The following is a 12,599-nucleotide window of genomic DNA, read 5'->3' as shown; positions in this document are numbered from 1 at the left end:
CATCATCATCATCATCACCACCACCACCATCATTACATCACATGTCTAAACCCCACCCCCACCACCATCATATCATCACACCACCACCACCCCTATCATATCACATCTCACCCCACCACCACCACACATCACACACATCACTCACCACCACCACCATCATCTATCCATCATCACCACCACCACCCCCACCTCATCATCATCATCACACATCTTCCCACCCCCACCACCATCATCATCATATCATCATCACACCACCCCACCACCACCCTATCATCACCCCATCCATTTTCCCCACCACCACCACCATCATCATCATCATCATTGTTGTTTTCGTATAACTTTTTAAAGACCGCGCAAATCCAACGCATTCATTGCAACGTTCTTTTTATTTTTTATCGTTGGAAAAAAAAAAAAATATCTTCTAATATTTTTCATTCGCTCTTGTTAATTTAGAATTTACCGCAATCGATTTTAAACAGTTTAATTTTTATTATATTTTTTTTTATAGCCCTATAGCATTTTATAAAAATTTATACAATTAATTAATTTTTTTATTTGTCAAGATACGCTGGTCAAGGGCCTGGGTTTCACGATGATAAGTATTTTCGATTTAAGAGGAAAAAGAAGTGAAGACAAAATGATTGATAGACAGAGCGAGCGAGCGAGCGGAAAAGAGAGAGGAGAGAGAGAGAGAGAGAGAAGAGAGAGAGAGAGGAGAGAGAGAGGAGAGAGAGAGAGAGTGAGAGAGAGAGAGAGAGAGAGAAGAGAGAGGAAGAGAGAGAAGAAGAGAGAGAGAGAGAGAGAGAGAGAGAGAGAAGAGGAAGGGAAAACACATAAATTTGGGAGAAATAAAAAACAAATCTCGTATTCCAAAATCCTTAGTTCAGAATCCCTGGGGATTGGGGGGACTCTACGGCCAGTTCCGCCAGGTTTTGTTGCTTTTTAAAATTTAAAAATTTATATTTCTCGAGGTTGGTTGTGATCCGATTACGGTCAAGGCAATTGTCCAGAAGGAAAATTAAAACTGAAGAAAATTTAAGGAAAAAAAAAACTTGAAATAATATCAATGAACAACATGAAAAATAACCCTGTCTGCATTTTTTTTTTCTGTTTTCGTACATACAGTTTAAAATCCTTGGCGCTGCACGGTTCGTGTACGCGATGTTGTAGTAGGTATATGCGCGGTCCCGGTGCCAGCGTGTATGTGCATGTGCGGCGTGTGTGTGTGTGTGGGGTGTGTGTGTTTTGGGGTGTGTGTTGTGTGGGGTGTGTGTGTGTGTTGTGGTTGTGTGTGGTGGTGTGTGTGTGCGAGCGCGTGCGCGCGTACGTGCATGCGGATACGTGTGCGTGTGCGTGAGTGTGTGTGTGGAGCTTATGTGTGTGTATGTGTATATGAGTAAATTTGAAAAATTTCAAGAGGTGCCAGCGTAATGCCCTGTCAAACCCCCAGCCTGTCCTCTCTGCCCTGATTTATGTCTCTCTTATTCCTTGTGTTTGGCCATTTTTTTTAGTTTAAAGTATAACAGAAAATTGTTTAAGCTCAAGGGATACTTTTCTAGAACAGTGAACCTTTTTCATTTTCGTGTTTTTAATCGAAATTTAAAATTTGGAAAATGAAAACTCTGATCAAAAATCTGAATCTTGAATAGGTAGGAAGGTGAATAAAACAAAAGTCAACCCTTGCTATGCATTTATAATGACGAGCCAAGTTATCGTCACTGGAGATTCGAAACAGTCCTGAGAAAGATTCGGAACAACTTAGTCGCACAATATTCTGATGGACTTTCACCCCATGTACCGCCTCCTTTTATATAATTAGGGAATGAAAAAAATACTCTTTCACCATATTTCCCCTCCTTCCCACTTTTATCTATCAAAAGAGTCTAAAGTTTTCGTAAATTTACCACAGCTGCTGAAACGTGACGTCAGTGTTTACCGCCTACGTCATAAATCTTTCCCTATGGGGCAGACGAATTTCAGTAAATTGGTTGTTACGGAATCGCTAATATTATTTTTTGCGCAAAACATATGTGCCATCCTTTTCGATGTTAAAATGTTACTCTGAATTTTTTGCAGAAAAATTTATAATGCAGATCCCATAGGTTATGATGCGCAGGTGTATCTCCCAAGAGTTTCCCTGTTTTATTGCCGCGCTGTTGCTCTCCGGCGTCCCCTTTTTCCCCATACCCTTACTACTCTACCTTTCTTGTCCTCCATCTCTCCATCTTTTATGATCATGCACTGTTGAATACACACACAAGAGTAAATAATGTATAATACCCAAAACAGACAAAACAGAGAGACAAGACAAAAAAATGCGGTTCGGAGAGAGAGAAAGAAAAAAGGTGATTTTTTTGCCATGAAATCAGCGCTGACAAGAAAGCCGAGGTAACCCTAGCGAAACTTCTGAAATGTCCTCCAGGAGGAATTTACATAGATATAAAGGCTATTCTCGCCCTCTGGAAGCAAGATAAAAGAAGTACCGGACGCGGACGTTTTTCAGAGAGAAACGTAAATGAGAGAGAGAGAGAGAGAGAGAGAGGAGGGGAGAGAGAGGAGAGAGAGAGAGAGAGGGGGAGAGAGAGGAGAGAGAGAGAGAGAGAGAGAAAGTAAAAGAATCAGCAGCGAAAGGCAGAGCAACTCGCGAAGAAAACGCATAAAAAGGGAATTAGAGCTGCAGAGACACCCGAGACAGAGCGAAGAGCAAACGTTAGTATAAACCAGCTTCCGTCTGGCGCGCTGCCAGTTGGTCAAAATTTTCCTTAATGAAAAGATTAAGACGATAGGGACATCATGCTAATACCCCTCGTAGGATCCTTCTCCTCTTGCCCGCCGTTCTGACTTTTCCTACAAGTCCCCAGGGTAATTTTTCTCTCCTCGACTAATAACCATTAAGATGCTGTCTATGATTACTCGTTTTCCTGCTGCGGAAAAAAGGTAATTAAGGTTCAATTTCATCCAAAGTTTTACGGGGCGAAACTTGCCCCAGATTTCGCGTTTTCGCCCCGTGGATGATGATGGCGAAATCCCCCCCCCCCTCTCCTCTCGCTCTCCCCTTTTCTTATTTCCCTCATTTACATATCCTCTTCTCCCTTACTTTCCTTTCCCTTATGCTTCTTCCCTTTCCTTCTCGACCCCCCCATTCCCTCTCCTCCATTTCCTTACCTCTTCCCTTCCCTCGTTTTACCCTTTTTCCTTTTCGCGTTCCTCACCCTTCTTCCTCCCCCCCTTCACTTCCCTCTCCTCCTCTTTTCTATCTCTTTTTTAAAACATTTTTTTTTTTTTTTTTTTTTTACTGTCCTATTTTTTTGGCACTCTGCGTTTCTTGTCTATTTAATGTTGTTTTTTTTTTTTTGTTAAAAAAAAAATTGTATATTTTTATGTTCACATCTAATCATACAATATATATACATGTGTATATATATATATATATTATATATAATATATTATATTATATTAATAATATATATATATATATTTTATACATATAAACATACGCATTATATAGCATATTCATATAAAATATATATATATAAAAATATATATATAAATATAATGTAATATATTATATTTTAATAATATTTTAAAAATTTTATATATTTTTATTAAAATGTTATATATTACAAAATTTTAATTATATTAATATATAATTGGGTTTGTGGTTGTGTGTGTGTGTTGTGTTGTGGGGTTGTGTGTGGTTGGGGTGTATGTATGTATTATGAAAAAAAAAAAAAAAAAAAAAAAAAAAAAAAAAAAAAAAAAAAAAAAAAAAAAAAAATATATATATATTTTTATAAAAATTTATATTATAATAATATATATATAAAATATATTATTAGTATATTTTTTTCTTTCTTTCAGTAAAGGCATCGGGGGGAGACTCACAAAATTATCGAAATTGAAAAAGTTAGGGCAAACCTGATATAAAAAGGGAACATACAAAGAACCACATTTTGGAAATTCTCTTTTCTGACAATTAATTGAAAAAAAATTTGCTTTTTTAATATCAATTTTCTTGTAATTTGGTCATTTTTTTTCTTCATGCCAGATTTTGACTTTCCCCTCAAAATACAATTCAAAATTTTTCCCTTTTTAAAACTCGGCAAATGTTTACTTAAAAACCTTTTTAGTTCCCTCGGGGACCCCTGCATTTTTTAAAATCAAAACTGAATATTTATTTTGTCAAAAAAAACTTTTCAAAAAGTGCGATTGTGCAAGTTCGTTGGGCCTTTAGGGAGCTGCCCCATATATACACATTCCACTCACGCACCCCATCAACACGACATACTTACACATACGAAATAGACGTATTTAACACCCACATACTTAATCAATTTTTCCCCGCATGGGCTGACCCCACCCCTCCCGTACCCACACAAAAGGGATCTCCAAGTACAACACATATTTTGAATTTAAAATCACGTGCAAAACGTTTACTACCTCTTCTTGTCGTCTGTCTTTTTGGGCTCACACACACTCTCTCTTACCTCCTACCTCCCTCCTCTCTTTCGGCCCCTTCTCTTTCTCCTCGTTGTCGTCTGTTTGTCTCTTACCCTGTTCCTCTCTCTCTCTCTTTTCTCCCTCTCTCTCTCCTCTCTCTCTCCTTTCTCTCTCCCCCTCTCTTTTTCTCTCTCCCCCTCTCTCACCCCGAAACCACCACACACACACCCCAAACACACCACACACACACACACCACACACACACACACCACACACACACACAACACACACACACACACACACACACACAAAGACACAAACCCATTCCTCTGATTCTTGACTGAAACTTCTGAATACTTACGGACTTCGACAACGAGAGAAAAAAAAAGGGAAAATCTCAGAGTATAGGGATTCTTCAAGAAAAGCGAGGAGGACGTTTCTGAAGATGCGACATGTTTCGCTTTTGAAAAATTTTGATACTTGGGGAGATCGGCTTAGCGCCGCCGGGAAATTTTCAACCGTATAGTTTTTGCTTTGTTTTTATTTTCTAAGGTCGCTTTAAAAAAGATAATGATAAAATAAAAAGTCTTCTCATGTTTTCTCCCTGTCTCTCTATCTATCTCTATCTCTCGTGTTTTCTCCTGTCTGTCTCTTTTCACTTGTCTGCTCTGTTGTCTTTCTGTCTGTCTGACCGTCTGTCTGTCAAATCGGTTGTCCATTTGTCCGCCTGTCATCTATCTGCGGTCCTCTCTCTCTTTTCTCTCTCCCCTCTCCCCTTCCCTCTCCCCTCTCTCTCTCTCCCCTCCCTCCTCTCTCTCTCTCTCTCACCCTTTTTCTCTCTTTCCATTTTTCTCTCTCTCTGTATCTGTATTTCTTTTACGAATTCGTACCTAAATAATCGGATGAATTATTTTTCGTTCCTCTCATTCCCTCCCCTTTTTACTGTTTTTTTTCGCGCATAAAGAAGCGGGGAAATGCAAACAAAATGCCGCTTTTGTAGCGCGGGGTCAGAAGCACTCTGATCTCCGCATGTTTTGGGGGCATCATGCATGCTACTGTATATGGGTGTAAAAAGTGTGAGAATTCATTCAGTGTCCCTCCTCTCTCATTCTCCTCACATACACTTCACATACACATACACACACACACACACACACACACACAAACGCATATATAATATATATATAATATATATTATTATTATATATATAGATATATAATATATATAACACATATATATTTAAAACACACACACAACACACACACAACTCTATGTTTTATTTTAAAATATATATATATATATATATAAAATATATATTATATATATATATAAAATATATTTTAATATATATAATATTTTACACACACACAAACAAAACACACCCACACACACAACCCCCACACACACCACACACACACACCACCCCACACACACACACACACACTATATACAAAACACACATATACTACATGCATACATATATTTTATAATATATATATATATATATATATATATATATATATATATATACATATATACATATATTTTATTATTATATACTTTTATATATTATTATATTATATATATATATACTTAATATATATAAAATTATATATAAATATAAAATATTATTATATAGTTACATACAAAATATAGATTAAAATATATATATATTAGATATATATAATATTAATAATATAAAAGTATTTAAATTATATATAATTATAAATAAAATATATATTTTTTAAATATAATATATATATATTAATAATTTAAATATTTATACATATATTCTATATATATATATATAAAATTATATATATAAAAATATATTTTAATAAAGTGTGGTGTGTGGGGGTTTGTGGGGTGTGGTTTGCGTAGTTTGGGGCACACTACAACGTGTGTGTGGAGAAATTCAGGAGATGCAAAAGCTGATATCATGATTTGTCGAAACATTTTACGTGTTCAGCCGGTGCGTGGCAGACGGCGGAAACTAGATAGTAAATCGTTTCTGGAAAATAGTATTTTTTTCATATTTGATAAAGCGATTTTTCTGATTTTAGGATTTTACAATTAAAATTTTTTTTTATTTAGAAACTGTGTAATATTTAGAGGTTGTATTTTGTTATAAATATATAGTATAAATGTATATCTGTATATATATAATATATTATTCTTAATATACTATAATATAGTTTATATATATATAATATAATTTTTTATTAAAATATATATATATATATATACATAAACACATATAGCTATATAAATACACCCACACACACACACACACACCCACACACAACCACACTCACACACCACACACACACACACACACACACACGCCCACGCACACCACACCACATTTAATATAAACATATGGAAGTCAGTGGGCAGGGGCTACGGGGTTCGAAATTTAAATCACTAGGAACTGCCCCTGCTGACTCGATCACTTCATGCAACTGACCACTTTAGCTGGGATTCAACTGTGTCCCCATCACTGGTCATATCAACTGTGTAATCAAAAGGTATATCAAAGTGTCACATCAACGGCACTTCAACTGTGTACATAAATGGTCATATCAAATGTTCACATCAAATGGCATATCAACTGGTACATCAACTGGCATATCAACGTGTACTCAACTGGTCATATAACTGGTCACATAAACTGGTATATAAACTGTGTCACTCAACGATCATACACTGGTCAATCTACTGGTCTCTTCACCCCCTTTCCGTAAGGGAGCTTTCAGAGCGTTCAAGGCGAAATTGTTTAATAGCCCTTTTATATTCACTCTGTCCTTCCTCCCCCCCCCCCCCAAAAAAAAAAAAAAAAAAATTAACTCTCCGTTTTCCCCCAAAAAAATGTTTTTTTTTTTTTTCAAATTTAAACAAGAAGAAAAAGTACAAACCTTGACTCTCCCCCTCCCCTAAAACAACAAAAACAACAACAACAAAAAACTTTCCCCTTTAAAATTTTCCCGACAAAAAAAAAAAAAAAAAATCGCCAAACCATACACAACACAGACACACAGACACACAGACAGACAGACGACACACACAACACACAAAACCACACCACACACACACACCACACACCACACACACACACACACACACTACCCCCCACACCACACACAGACACACCCCCAAACTTTCGGCCATGTATTACGATCATAAAAACAGATTCGCTTTTGTCCTCTAAAAAAGGCAATCAAATCCTTCAGTGCCCCGGGGAATTATAAACACGAAAACCAAGTTCTTTTTAAAACAAAAAAAATTTCCATTGGTTTTTGTTATGATTTTTTCCGAAAGGGTTTACGACCGATAAAATCTCACCAAAAAAAAAAAAAAAGGTCTCTTTATATGCGCTCCCTTATTAAATTGTTTTTATCAATTGGGGTTATTGATTTTTTAAAATTCAACGTGTGTTTTTTTTCCCGTTATTTTTTTGTGTTTTTTTTTTATTTTTTGTGTTTTTTTGGTGATGAGATGAGTGATGAGAGTGATGTGATGATGAGATGATGATGATGAATGATATATGAGTGATGGTGTGATGAGAGATGTGATGATGATGATGATATGATGAGATGTGAGATGATAATGATGATGTGATGATGAGATGATGATGAGATGAGATGAGGGATTGATGTGAGATGATAAAGAAGAAAAAGAAAAGAAAAAAATGGTGATGATGATGATGATGATATGATAAATGAGATGATGTGATATGTGTGATGATGATGATTTGATGATATGAGATGTGAAGAAGAGAAGAAGATGAAAATGGTGATACGATGTGACGAGGTGATGAAGCAAAAAACAAAAAAAAAACAAAAAAAAAGAAAAGAAAAAGAAGAAGAAACAAAGAGACAAACCGATAGATGCAAAAACCCGGGAAAAAGGAAAGAAAATAGAAACAAAAAAAAAAAAAAAAAGCGAAGAGTAAAGAAAAATCGTAAAAAAAACAAAAAAAGGAAAAAACGAAAGAAAGAACCAACTCAGAAAAGAGAAACAAACAAACAAAAAACCAAAGGCAGAAAAACAACGAAAACAGAGAGAAAAAAAAGAGACAAAATGAAGGGAAAAAAACAAAAAAGGGAAACACTTCCTCCAAGCCAAGAAACAAAAGTCCAATTTCCTCCTTTCTGAAGTGGGTTTAAAAACCTCGTCTAAAGTGGGTTCACCAATCCCCTCTAAAATGGATTTACCACCCGTCTAAAGTGGGTTTAAAATCCTGTCTAAAGTGGATTACCAAACCCCTCAAAAGGGGGTTTACCAAACCTCGTCTAAATGGGTTCAAAATTTCCCCGTCAAATGGATTCAAATCCTCGTCTAAAGGGGTTTAAAAACCCCGTCTAAAGTGGATTCAAAATCCTCGTTTAAAATGGATCCACCAATCCTCTTAAAGTGGATTCACCAATCCTCGTCAAAGTGGGTTTAACAAACCTCGTCTAAAGTGGATTTACCAATCCCCCTCTAAGTGGATTCACCAATCCTCTCTAAAGTGGATTTACCAATCCCCGTCTAAAGTGGGTTTACCAAACTCGTCTAAAGTGGATTCACCAAACCCCGTCTAAAGTGGGTTCACTTCCCCGTCTAAAATGGATTCACCAATCCCCGTCTAAAGGGATTCACCAATCTCGTCTAAAGTGGATTCAAAATCCTGTCTAAAGTGGGTTCACCTTTCCCCGCTAAAGTGGATTTACCAATCCCCGTCTAAATGGGTTCACCATCCTCGTCTAAGTGGTTCAAAAAACCCCGTTAAAATGGATTCCCAATCCTCGTTAAAGTGGTTCCCAATCCTCGTCTAAAGGGACAAAAAACCCCCTCTAAAATGGACACCAATCCCCGTCTAAAGTGGGTTTACCAATCCCCGTTAAGTGGATTCCCAAACCCCTCTAAAGTGGGTTTAAAAAACCTCGTTAAAGTGGATTTGAAAAACCTCGCTAAAATGGATTTACCCAAACCTCGTCTAAAGTGGGTTCACCAATCCCCGTCTAAATGGATTCAAAAACCCCGTTTTAAAAGGGGTTCACCAATCCTGTCTAAAGTGGAAACACCCCTCCTAGTTAAAATGGGTTTAAATCCCTCTAAAGTGGATTCAAAATCCTCGTTAAAGTGGTTTTAAAATCCCGTCCCAAAGGGATTCAAAATCCCCGTTTTAAAATATTTTCAACCTCGTCTAAAATGGATTCAACAAACCTCGTCTAAGTTTATTCCCAATCCCCGTCTAAAAATGGATTCCCAAAACCCCGTCTAAAGGGTTCACCCAAATTTGTAAAGTGGATCACCAAACTTCGTTAAAGTGGTTCACCAAACCTCGTCTAAAATGGATTTACCAATCCTGTCTAAAGTGGGGTTCACCAATCCCGTCTAAAAGGGGTTCAAAAACCTCCTAATGGTTCAAATCCTCGTCTAAAGTGGATTCACCAAACCCGCTAAAATGGATTCAAATCCTCGCTAAAGTGGGTTCCAAACCTCGTCTAAAGGGTTCACCAAAACCCCTATAAAAAACATTTACCAACCCCGTCTAAAATGTTCCCATCCCCGTCTAAATGGGTTCAAAAAACCTCGTCTAAAATGGATTTCCCAAACCCGTCTAAAATGGATTCCCAAACCCGTCTAAAGGGATTCACCAAACCTCGTCTAAATTATTCACCAATCTCCTCTAAAGGGATTTTACCAATCCTGTCAAAATGGGTTCAAAATCCTGTCTAAAGGGTTTACCAATCCTCGTCAAAGGATTCACCAATCCTCGTCTAAAATGGATTCACCAAACCTCGTCTAAAGGGTTCACCCAAACCTCGTCAAAGGGATTCAAAAACCTCGTCTAAAGTGGATTCCCACCTCGTCAAAATGGATTCAAAAACCGTTTAAAGTGGATTCACCAATCCTCGCTAAAATGATTTAACAATCCTCGTCTGAAATTTATTCCCAAACCCCGTCTAAAGTGGATTTCCCTTTCCCCGCTAAAATGGATTAAAAACCTGTCTAAAGGGATTCAAAAACCTGTCTAAAGTGGATTCACCAATCCTCGCAAAGTGGTTCACCAAAACCTCGTCTAAAGTGGATTTACCAATCCTCGTCTAAAGTGGATTCAAAAAACCTCGTCTAAAATGGATTCCCAAACCCGTCTAAAATGGATTCACCAATCCCCGTCTAAAGGGATTCAAATCCTCGTCTAAAGGATTAAAATCCTCGTCTAAATGGATTACCAATCCTCGTCTAAAAGGGGTTACCAATCCTCGTCTAAAGGATTCACCAACCTCGTCTAAAGTGGGTTCCCAAACCCCGTCTAAAGTTGGGTTCAAAAACCTCGTCTAAAGGGATTCAAAAACTCGCTAAAATGGTTCCCAATCCGTCTAAAATGGGTCCCCCAAACCTCTCTAAAGGGATTTTCCATCCTCGTCAAAGGGGTTTACAACCTCGTCTAAATGGATTTACCAAACCTGTCTAAAGTGGGTTTAAAAACCTCGTCTAAATGGGTCAAAAACCCCGTCAAAATGGGATTCAAAATCCTCGCTAAGTGGATTCAAAATCCCCGTCTAAAGTGGGTTCACCAATCCCCGTCAAAGTGGATTCAAAAAAACCCCGTCTAAGGGGGTTACCAAACCTCGTCTAAAGTGGATTCACCAAACCCGTCTAAAGTGGGTTCACCAAACCTGCTAAAAGGGGGTTCACCAAACCTCGTCTAAAAAAGGATTCACCAAACCCCGTCTAAAGGTTCACCAACCGTCTAAATGATTCCCCCTCCCGTCTAAAATGGATTCCCAAACCTTCTAAAGTGGATTCACCATCCTCGTTAAAATGGGTTTAACATCCTCGTCTAAAATGGATTCACCATCTCGTCTAAAGTGGATTCACCAAACCCTTTTCTAAAGTGGATTTCCCCAAACCCCGTCTAAACTGGATTCACTAAACCTCGTCTAAAGTGGATTTACCAACCTCTCTAAAATGGATTCAACAATCCTCGTCTAAAAGGATTTTTTAAAATCCTGTTTTAAAATGGATCACCAATCCTCGTTAAATGGATTTTACCAATCCGTTAAAGTGGGTTCCCAACGACTCCAACCAAACCAAACCCAAAAAATAAAAAAACAAAGAAAAAATAAAGAGGCAAAAAGAGGCGAAAACGCAGCGGGGGGGAGCACCTCCTCCGAAGCCAAAAAAGAAAACCCCAAAATTTCCTCCTGTCTAAAGTGGGTCAATAAACCCCGAAACCAAACCGCCGCGCCGCTCGACCCCACACGTCGCCCTCGATCCGCACGCAAAACTTTTAGCCCAGAGGGGGTGTTGTTTCCGCTGGTGCTGGGGGAGGGGTGGGGGGGGGATGGGGGTGGTGGGGGTATTCGGGGGGGGCGGGGGGATGGTGGGGTGATGGGGGTGGCGGTGATATGGGGTGATGGGGGTGGGGTTGGTTGGGGGTTGCGAGAGGCTGGTGGTTGGGGTTTGGTGCGAGAGAATGGTGTTGGTGGTGGCGAGGGGAGGGTGGTGGTGTTGTTCAGTTGTTGTTGGGGGTTGCTGTTGCGGGGGGAGTGGCTTTGGGGAGGTGGGCGAGGGGGTGGCAGGTTGGCGGGGGTGGGCGGGGTGGCGAGGGTGGGCGGGGTTTGGGCAGGGTGGGCGAGGGGGCAGAGTGGGCAGGTGGTGATGGGGGAATTTCCATTTCTTTTTATGATTTTCTGTTTTTTATTTCGATTATCTATTTAATTGTTCTTATTAAATCTTATTTATTCCATTTATTACATTACTGTCTTTTCCAAAAATCTGTCTTCATCCCTTATTTGAAGTTTTTGTTTTGTATTTTTATTTTGTTTCGTATTTTGCATATTATTTATATTCTTATATTCTTCTTATCTCTTTTTATCAGGTGTTTATGTATGTAATTTATCATCTTTGCATATCTTTTCTATTCTTTTTATTTAGCTTAAAAAAAAGAAAAAAAAAATATATACAGTATACATAAATATATTTTATATATATTATAATATAGTATATATTATATATATATATATATATATATATATATAATATCATTTTACAAAGCTAATTGTAAGCTTACTTTTCATTCATTTTATCATTTATTTATTTATTTATTTTAACACCGGAAAAAGTGTGAAGAGAAACGGAAGGAAAGTATTTTCTGCTGTTTTTT

Source organism: Penaeus monodon, chromosome 9, assembly GCF_015228065.2.
Source record: "Penaeus monodon isolate SGIC_2016 chromosome 9, NSTDA_Pmon_1, whole genome shotgun sequence".
Taxonomy (NCBI): Eukaryota; Metazoa; Arthropoda; class Malacostraca; order Decapoda; family Penaeidae; genus Penaeus; species Penaeus monodon.
This window is presented reverse-complemented; position numbering follows the sequence as displayed.